We start from the raw sequence: 10,034 nt of genomic DNA, 5'->3' as shown, positions 1-10,034 counted from the left end.
TAGCTATCCTTAAATTGGACAAAATAGACTTTAAACTAAAAAACTTTTTTAAAAAATTTTATTTTGTCGATATACATTGTGGTTGATTATTGTTGCCCCTTACCAAAACCTCCCTCCCTCCTCCCTCTCCTTCCTCCCCCCTAACAATGTCCTTTCTGTTTGCTTGTCGTATCAACTTCAAGTAATTGTGGTTGTTATATCTTCTTCCCCGCCCCCCCCGGATTTTTTTTTTTGTTTGTGTGTCTGTGAATTTATATATTAATTTTTAGCTCCCACCAATAAGTGAGAACATGTGGTATTTCTCTTTCTGTAACTGACTCGTTTCACTTAATATAATTCTCTCAAGGTCCATCCATGTTGTTGCAAATGGCAGTATTTCATTCGTTTTTATAGCTGAGTAGTATTCCATTGTGTAGATGTACCACATTTTCCATATCCACTCATCCGGTGATGGACATTTGGGCTGGTTCCAACTCTTGGCTATTGTAAAGAGTGCTGCAATGAACATTGGGGAACAGGTATACCTTCGACTTGATGATTTCCATTCCTCTGGGTATATTCCCAACAGTGGGATAGCTGGGTCGTATGGTAGATCTATCTGCAGTTGTTTGAGGAACCTCCATACCATTTTCCATAGAGGCTGCACCATTTTGCAGTCCCACCAACAATGTATGAGAGTTCCTTTTTCTCTGCAACCTCCCCAGCATTTATCATTCAGAGTCTTTTGGATTTTAGCCATCCTAACTGGGGTTAGATGGTATCTAAGTGTGGTTTTGATTTGCATTTCCCGGATTCTGAGTGATGTTGAGCATTTTTTCATATGTCTGTTGGCCATTTGTATATCTTCCTTAGAGAAATGCCTACGTAGCTCTTTTGCTCATTATTTAATTGGGTTGCTTGTTTTTTCTTGTAAAGTTGTTTGAGTTCCTTATATATTCTGGATATTAATCCTTTGTCAGATGTATATTTTGCAAATATTTTCTCCCACTCTCTTGGTTGTCTTTTAACTCTGTTAATTGTTTCTTTTGCTGTGCAGAAGCTTTTTAGTTTGATATAATCCCATTTGTTTATTTTTCCTTTGGTTGTCCATGCTTTTGGGGTTGTATTCATGAAGTCTGTGTCCAGTCATATTTCCTGAAGTGTCTCTCCTCTGTTTACTTAAAGAAGTTTTATTGTTTCAGGGTGTATATTTAAATCCTTAATCCAATTTGAGTGGATTTTAGTATATGGTGAGAGGTATGGGTCTAAATTCATTCTCCTGCATATTGATATCCAGTTATCCCAGCACCATTTGCTGAAGAGGCAGTCCCTTCCCCAGTGAATAGGCTTGGTGCCTTTGTCAAAGATCAGATGGCAGTAAGTGTGTGGGTTGATTTCTGGATACTCGATTCTATTCCATTGGTCAGTGTGTCTGTTTTTCTGCCAGTACCATACTCTTTTGGTTATTATATCTTTATAGTATAGATTAAAGTCGGGTAGTGTTATGCCTCCAGCTTTATTTTTTTTTGCTCAGCATTGCTTTGGCTATGCAGGGTCTTTTACTATTCCATATAAATGTCTGGATAGTTCTTTCCATTTCTGAGAAAAATGTCTTTGGAATTTTGATGGGGATTGCATTGAATTTGTATATCACTTTGGGTAGTATGGACATTTTCACTATGTTGATTCTTCCAATCCAAGAGCATGGGATGTCTTTCCATCTTCTTGTATCCTCTCTAATTTCTCTCAGCAGTGGTTTGTAGTTCTCATTATAGAGATTTTTCACATCCTTGGTTAACTCAATTCCTAAGTATTTTATTTTTTTGGTGGCTATTGTAAATGGGCAGGCTTTCTTGATTTCTCGTTCTGCATGTTCACTATTGGAGAAAAGAGATGCTACTGATTTTTGTGTGTTGATTTTCTGTCCTGCTACTGTGCTGAAGTCATTTATCAATTCCAAGAGTTTTTTTGTAGAGGTTCTAGGCTGTTCGATATATAGGATCATGTCATCTGCAAACAGGGACAGTTTGACTTCATCTTTTCCAATCTGGATGCCCTTTATTTCCTTCTCTTCTCTGATTGCTCTGGCTAGTACTTCCAACACTATGTTGAATAGGAGTGGTGAGAGTGGGTATCCTTGTCTAGTTCCTGTTCTTAAAGGAAAAGTTTTCAACTTTTGCCCATTCAGGATGATATTGGCAGTGGGTTTGGCATATATGGCTTTAATTATGTTGAGATACTTTCCCTCTATACCTAACTTATAGAGGGTCTTTGTCAGGAATGAGTGCTGAATTTTATCAAATGCTTTTTCAGCATCTATAGAGAAGATCATATGGTCCTTGTTTTTGAGTTTATTAATATGGTTTATCACATTAATTGATTTGCAAATGTTGAACCAACCTTGCATCTCTGGGATGAAACCCACTTGATCGTGGTGAATAATTTTACATATGTGTTGCTGTATTCTGTTTGCTAGTATTTTAGTGAGGATTTTTTGCATCTATATTTATCAAGGTTATCAGCCTGTAGTTTTCTTTTTTGGTTATATCTTTACCTGGTTTTGGTATCAGGATGATGTTTGCTTCATAGAATGAGTTTGGGAGATTTGCGTCCTTTTCAATCTTTTGGAATAGTTTGTAAGGAATCGGTGTCAATTCCTCTTTGAATGTTTGGTAAAATTCTGCTGTGAATCCATCTGGTCCTGGGCTTTTCTTTGTTGGGAGCCTTCTGATAATAGCTTCAATCTCCTTTATTGTTATTGGTCTGTTCAAATTTTCTACGTCTTCATGGTTCAGTTTTGGGAGCTTGTGTGTGTACAGAAATTTATCCATTTCCTCCAGATTTTCAAATTTGTTGGCATATAGTTGTTTATAGTAGTCTCAAATGATTCCTTGTATTTCAGATGAATCAGTTGGAATATCATCTTTTTCATTTCTAATTTTTGTTATTTGAATCTTCTCTCTTCTTTTTTTTGTTAGCCATGCTAATGGTTTGTCAATTTTATTTATCTTTTCAAAAAACCAGCTTTTTGATTCATTGATCTTTTGAATTGTTTTTTGGGTTTCAATTTCATTCTGTTTTGCTCTGATCTTAATGATTTCTTTCCTTCTGCTAACTTTAGGTTTGGATTGTTCTTGTTTTTCTAGTTCTTTAAGGTGAAGTGTTAGGTTGTTCTCTTGCCATCTTTCCATTCTTCTGAAGTGAGCATTTAATGCAATAAATTACCCTTTAATACTGCTTTTGCAGTATCTCACAGGTTTTGGTATGATGTATCATTATTTTCATTAGTTTCAATAAATTTTTTGATTTTCTGCTTAATTTCCTCTTGGACCCATATGTCATTAAGTAGAATGCTGTTTAATTTCCATGTGTTTGTATAGTTTCCAGAGTTTCGTTTGTTATTAATTTCTAGTTTTAATCCATTGTGGTCTGAGAAAATACATGGGATAATTTCAATTATTTTGAATTTATTAAGACTTGATTTGTGACCTAATATGTGATCTATCCTGGAGAATGATCCATGTGCTGATGAGAAGAATGAATATTCTGAGGTTGTTAAATGGAATGTTCTGTAGATATCTGCCAATTCCAATTGGTCTAGTATGTTGTTTAGATCTTGTGTTTCTCTACTGATTCTTTGCCTAGATGATCTGTCTAATATTGACAGTGGGGTGTTCAGGTCCCCTGCTATTATGGTATTAGTGTCTATTTCCTTCTTTAGGTCTAATAGAGTTTGTTTTATAAATCTGGCTGCTCCAACATTGGGTGCGTATATATTTATGATTGTTATGTCTTCTTGATGGATCAGTCCTTTTATCATTAAGTGGTGTCCCTCATTGTCTCTTTTTGTGGTTTTTAGTTTAAAGTCTATTTTGTCAGATATAAGAATAGCTACTCCAGCTCGTTTTTCTTTTCTGTTTGCATGGTAAATCTTTTTCCATCCTTTCACTCTTAGTCTATGTGAATCTTTATGGGTGAGGTGGGTCTCTTGAAGGCAGCATGTAGTTGGGTCCTCCTTTTTAATGCAGTCAGCCAGTCTGTGTCCTTTGATTTGGGAATTAATCCTTTTATCTTAAGAGTTGTTATTGAAAAATGTTGATTTATTCCTAGCATTTTATTGGTTGTTTGGTTGTCTTAGGTGTCTTTTGTTCCTTGCTTTCTGATTTACTGTTTGGTTTCTGTGTTTGTTGTTTCCTTAGGTTGTAGATAGTGTTTTTGTTTGTTTGTTTTCTCTTCATGAATGCCCTTTTTATTATAGTAGTGGGTTTTGATTCTTCTTGGGTTTTTATGGCAGTCTTAGTTATTTTTCAGGAACCAAACCCAGTACTCCCTTGAGGATTACTTGTAAGGGTGGTCGTGTGCTAGTGAACTCCCGCAGTTTTTGTTTGTCTGAGAAATATACTATTTGCCCTTCATTTCGGAAGGATAGCCTTGCAGGGCTGAGTATTCTTGGCTGGCAATCTTTGTCTTTTAGTATTTTGAATATATCATCCCATTCCTTTCTAGATTTTAGGGTTTGTGATGAAAAGTCTGATGTTTGCCTGATTGGGGCTCCCTTATAGGTGATTCGATGCTTCTCTCTTGCAGCTTTTAATATTCTCTCTTTGTCTCTGATTTTTTTCAGTTTGACTATAACATCTTTGGAGAAGGCCTTTTTGGGTTGAATACATTTGGAGATCGTTGAGCTTCCTGGATCTGAAGATCTGTGATTTTTCCTATACCTGGGAAGTTTTCTGCCTCTATTTTGTTGAATATGTTTTCAATGGAATCTCCGTTTTCCTCCCCTTCTGGGATACCCATGACTTGGATATTTGAGCGCTTAAGGTTGTCTGATATCTCTCTCAGATTTTCTTCAATGTCTTTGATTCTTTTTTCTTTCTTTTTGTCTGCTTGTGTTATTTCAAACAGCCCATCTTCAAGTTCAGAAGTTCTCTCTTCAACTTCGACAAGCCTGCTGGTTAAACTCTCCATTGGGTTTTTTATTTCGCTGAATAACTTCTTCAGTTCGGCAAGTTCTGCTACATTTTTTTTCAGGACATTGATTTCCTTGTACATTTCCTCTTTCAGGTCCTGTATACTTTTCTCGTTTTATCATGATATCTAGCTGAGTTTTCTTGTATCTCATTCAGTTTCCTTAGAATTATCAGTCAACCTTCCTTGTCAGTTATTTCAAGGGCTTCTTGTTCTATAGGATCTAGAGTTTGAGATTTATTAACTTTTGGTGGTGTACTTTCTTGATTTTTTTGTATTTCTGGTATCTTTTTTTTTTATGTTTTTTCATTGTGGCAGGGGTTTTCACAGTCCACCGGTTTGAGACTATTGACTAACTAAGATGTTGCTGTGGTTGCCAATTTGGTATGGCTACCTCCATGACAGCTCAGTTGGCCTCTAGTGCCTTGTGTGTGTGGTTGCCTCGGGTCTTGGGCCTCTCCGGGGAGCCACCTCTCTGGTCAGCTTGGACTCTGCTGGGCTGCTGGATCACGGGGCGGTACCGCAGGGTGTGTGTTCTCTGCTGAGCTTCCACTTCCCATGCAGGACTTCTCCCTGTTCTGTGCACTCTGGCCCAGGCTTTTGGATCACGCAGTGGTGACCCCACAGGGTGTTTGGTTTCTCTCATGTCTTTGCCGCCCTAGCTGGACGTCTCCCTGCTTTGTGCATACTGGGCTGGGCTGGGACGTGTCTTCTGCAACCCTCATCTAGCAGCTGGGCCTTCAAGACCCTGCTCTGCACCGCCTTGCCCAGGAAGTCTTCCAGGTTTTTTCTAGGCGCAGATGACCGGTCGCTCTGGGTGCCTTTGTAGCACTGTGTAGATCTTTCTCGGGACTTATCACCTTCCTCCTGGTATCACAGTTATTTGTGTACTTGTCTTACCTCCCACACCAGAGCGTGAGTTCCTCGGGGGAGGAGCCCGCAGCACACGGTTCACCTTTGAATCCCCACCGCGTGGACTGAGTCCAGTGCCCGCCCACAGTCAGCTCTCAGGAAGGTTCAAGTGAACTCGGGAACTCTCCGACCACACTATTCCTAACCAGAAATCGGTTAGGCGTTTCTCTGAACTGGTGGCCACAGAGATGGTATCTGCCTCCTGGTAACAGGAAGTTTACCGGGGGATGGAGCCCAAGGTGCGGTGGAGTGACAGTTGGCCCAGCCCATACTTCCTTGCCCTCCCGACACTGGCCGAGGATGCCCCACGCCACCAGCCCCGCCAGAGAACCATGGAGGGAGTGGGAGGGGAGGCCAGTCCACAGGCCCTGGGAAGCCCCGTGTCAGGGTAAGCAAGTGGGAAGGCTCAGTGAGGAGCCGAGATGGGCAAGGAGGACAGGCTTGGCCGAGCTGGGCTGGAGCTGCCACCACCTGAGAAAATGGAGGCAGCCCCAGGGCCGGTGAGTGGCCCAGTGGGGCAGGGAGAAGCTGGGCTGGCGTCAGCCCCCCAATCAGAGCCGGGCCAGGGGTCACTCAGGGGGCTGTGCTGGGTCGGGCAGCTCCCTCTCTGCCTCTGTGTCGTCGCCGTCCCCGTTCTCAGCCGCCACCACCTTGGGCTGCTCACTCGGTCCAGAGGCATGGCTCAGGTGCTCCCAGGAATCTTCTTTTAAGGCCGCCTGAAACCTCGAATCCTGAATAGAGCAGCTGGCTGCCTTCAGCATGGCCCTGTCCTCCGGGATCCTGGCAGCATAAACAGCAGCCCCGGTGCCGTGTTCCCTGTTTAGAGACTCACTTTTGCAGCTAAGAAACAGTTCTTTTCCTGCTCCATACTTAAAAGCTGTTGCCTGTAAAATCAAACTAAAAAACTTTTTAAAAGACCAGGAAGACCACTATATAATGATACAGCGAACTATCTAGCTAGAAGACATAACAATTACAAACATGTATGCACCCAATACCGGAGCACCCAGATATATTAAGCAAACACTCTTAGACCTAAAGAGAGATAAGACCTAATACATTAATAATGGGTGATCTGAATACGACTCTCTCAGTATGAGACAGGTCTTCCAGGCAAGAAGTCAACAAAATCACAGGATTTAATCTACACCTTAGACCAACTGGACTTGGCAGATATATCCAGAACATTTCACCCAACAGCTAAAGAATACACTTTCTTCTCATCAGCTCATGGTACATTCTCCAGGACAGGCCGCGTATTAGGTCACCAATATAGTCTCAGCAAATTTTTAAAAACTGAAATCATTCCAAAAATCTTTTCTGACCTCAATGGACTAAATCTAGAAATGAACAATAAACAAAATGCTGGAAGTTATACAAATACAGGGAAACTAAATAATAGGCTCCTGAATGACCTATGGGTCCAAGAAGAAATTAAACAGGAAATCAAAAAATTTCTAGAAACTAATGAAAATAAAGATACATCATACCAAAACCTGTGAGATCCTGCAAAAGCAGTACCAAGATGGAAATTTTTTGCAGTAAATGTTTATATCAAAAATGGAAAGACTTCAAATAAATGACAAAACACTATGCCTCAAAGAACTTGAAAAACAACAACAATCCAAACCTAAAGGTAGTAGACAGAAATAAATAATTAAGATCAGAGCAGAACTAAATGAAATAGAGGCCCCCCAAAACAATACAAAATATCAACAAAACTAAAAGTTGGTTTTCCAAGAAGATAAATGAAATAGACACACCATTACCTAGGTTGACAAAAAAAAAAAAAAAAAAAAAAAAGGAGAGAGAAGACCCAAATAACAAAAATAAGAAATGGAAAGGGAGACATTACAACTGATACCAGGGAAATACAAAGAATCATTAGAGACTACTGTAAAGAACAGTATGACAGCAAATATAAAAACCTGGAAGTTATGGATAAGTGACTAGACACATAGTAATTACCAAAACTGAACCAGGAAGAGATAGAAAACCTGAACAGACCAATAACAAGCAAGGAGATTGAAGTGGAAATTAGCAATCTTCCAACAAAAAAAGTCTGGGTCCAGATGGCTTTTCAGCTGAATTGTATCAAACTTTTAAAGAGGAATTAATACCAATTCTTATGAAACTATTCCAAGCAAATGAAACAGATGCTACTCTCCCAATCTGATTCTATGCAGTCAGCATAACTCTGATACCAAAACCAGATAAAGACACAACAAAAAAGAAAATTATAGGCCAATATTCTTGATGAACCTAGATGCTAAAATCCTCTACAAAATATTAGCAATCAGAGCACAGCAAAGTACTTTTTAAAATTATACACTATAATCAAGAGGGATTCATCCCAAGGATGCAATAATGGTTTAACACACAAAAGACAATAAGTGAGATACATCACATCAACAAACTCAAGGACAAAGACCATATGATTATCTCAATAGATGCTGAAAAGGCCTTTAACAAAATTCAACATCCCTTCATGATAAAGACTCTCAACAAATTCGGTATAAAAGGAAAATATCTCAACACAATAAAAGCCATTTATGAAAAGCCCACCACCAGTATCATTGTGAATGGGAAAAATTGAAGGCCTTCCCCCTAAGGAGAGGAAAAACTGTCCACTCTACCACTTCTATTTAACATAGTGCTAGAGGTACTAGCTAGAGCAATCAGGCAAGAGAAAGAAAGAAAGGGAATCCAGATTGGAAAAGATGAATTCAAACTTTCTCTATTTGCAGATGACATGATACTGTATATAGAAAAACCTAAAGACTTTATCAAAAAACACCTAGAGCTGGTTAATAACTTCAGTAATGTTGCAGGATACAAAATAAATGCCCCCAAATCAGTAGCATTTATATACTCAAATAATGTATTAACAGAAAGAGAAATAAAGTAAGCCCATTTACAGTTGTCATGAAAAAAACAAGATACTTAGGGATCAGTTTAACCAAGGAGGTGAAAGACCTCCTCATTGAGAACTACAAACCAATTCTGAAAGAAATTAAAGAAGACACAAAAAGATGGAAAGATATTCCATGCTCTTGGATTGGAAGAATTAACATCGAGAAAATGTCTATTTAATGCAAAGTGATCTACAGATTCAATGCAATCCCCATCAAGATACCAATGATATTCTTCACAGAAATGGAAAAAACAATCTTACCTTTCATATGGAAAAACAAAAGATCCGAATAGCCAAAGCAATCCTGAGCAAAAAAAAAAAAAAAGATGGAGGCATAACTCTGCCTGATGTCAAATTATACTACAAAACTATTGTAACAAAACAATATGGTACTGATATAAAAATAGATATTCAGAAGAGTGGAGTAGAATAGAGAACCCAGAAATCACTCCTCAGGCTTATAGCCATCTGATATTGGACAAAGGCAACACAAATCTACATTGGGGAAAAGATTGCCAGTTTAACAAGTGGTGCTGGGAAAACTGGATATCCATATGCAGAAGAATGAAACTAGATATGCATCTCTCACCATACACTAAAAGGGATTAAAGACCTAGGAATAAGACCAAAACTGTAAATTACTAAGTGAAAAAATAGGTGAAACACTTCAGCAATTAGGTCAGGGCACAGGCTGTATGCACATGAGCCTGAAAGCACAAGCAGGAAAAGAAAAACAAACAAGTAGGACTATATCAAACTAAAAATTTTCTGCACAGAAAAGGAAACAATCAACAGAGTGAAAAGACCATCTACAGAGTGGGAGAAAATTTTTGCTAACTATGCATCCAACAAGGGATCAATATCCAGAATATACATAGAACTTAAGTAATTATACTGTAAAAAAAAAAAAAAGGCCCCAATTTAAAAATGGGCAAAGGAGCTGAATAGACATTTTTCAAAGGAAGACATACAAATGGCCAATAGATACATTAAAAATATTCAACATTATAGTCATCAGGGAAATACAAATTAAAACCACATTGAGATATCACTTCACTCCAGTTAGACTGGCTATAATCAAAAATATGGTGAAGAGTTCCAGTCAAGATGTTGGAGTGGTCATTTCCTGGTGTTGCTCTCTCCCACACAGCCACCAATTTGCAGCTATTGAGGAGCAGTGATGCAGGACCCAAGATCCGTGCTGGAGCAGACAGGAGCCACCCATCATGGGACCCCAGTTCAGGTTGCTCCCCATCCA

Source organism: Cynocephalus volans, chromosome X, assembly GCF_027409185.1.
Source record: "Cynocephalus volans isolate mCynVol1 chromosome X, mCynVol1.pri, whole genome shotgun sequence".
Lineage (NCBI taxonomy): Eukaryota > Metazoa > Chordata > Mammalia > Dermoptera > Cynocephalidae > Cynocephalus > Cynocephalus volans.
This window is presented reverse-complemented; position numbering follows the sequence as displayed.